Raw genomic sequence first — 734 nt, 5'->3', positions numbered from 1 at the left:
CTTTCCTGCTTATGCAGGGGGTCGGACTCGATGATCTATTGAGGTCCCTTCCGACCCTAGCATCTATGAATCTATGAATATCACACAATGGATTGGAATTGGGAAAGAGATGGCAATCACATAAAAATAAGTGGTTTAATAGATTCATAGATAGTGAGGCTGGAAGGGACCTCGGGGGATCATTTGGTCGAGCCCCCCTGCACCAGGCAGGAAAGACAACTGGGAGTCAGGTGACCTCAGCAAGGTGACATCCAAGTCTAGTCTTCAAAATTTCCAGGGTAGGCGATTGCACCACCACTGGATGAGCCTATTCTGCAGTGTGGACACCTTAGCTTTGAAGAAGTTTTTCCTAATATTGACCCTGAAACAGCCTTTCAGGAGCTGGAAAACCAAGTTGTGATGTCCTTGCCCATGTGCTCTGTAAAGAGGCAAAGGGCTGGTTTCAATCTATTCTGCAAAAACAGAAAAAAAATTAGAATCCCAAACTCCCATTTTTATATCAGCCTAACATACCAGGAATTAAATTAACAGATGCTCTTGTCTCTTTTTTACAAAAAATAATATTTAAACATTGGTTGATGATTAAATTGTGATGCGAATATGTGAATATCCTTAGCAATAAATTTTGAGTTGTAGTAAATTGTTTCCATTTAAATCAAAATCTGTTCATGTAAGATCATCTTTGTTTCATCTCTTATGCAAATTGTTGCACATTTTGATGTGCTCTTGGTTGC

Source organism: Alligator sinensis, unplaced genomic scaffold (genome assembly GCF_000455745.1).
Source record: "Alligator sinensis unplaced genomic scaffold, ASM45574v1 scaffold221_1, whole genome shotgun sequence".
Lineage (NCBI taxonomy): Eukaryota > Metazoa > Chordata > Crocodylia > Alligatoridae > Alligator > Alligator sinensis.
Note: the sequence above shows the minus strand (reverse complement) of the source record.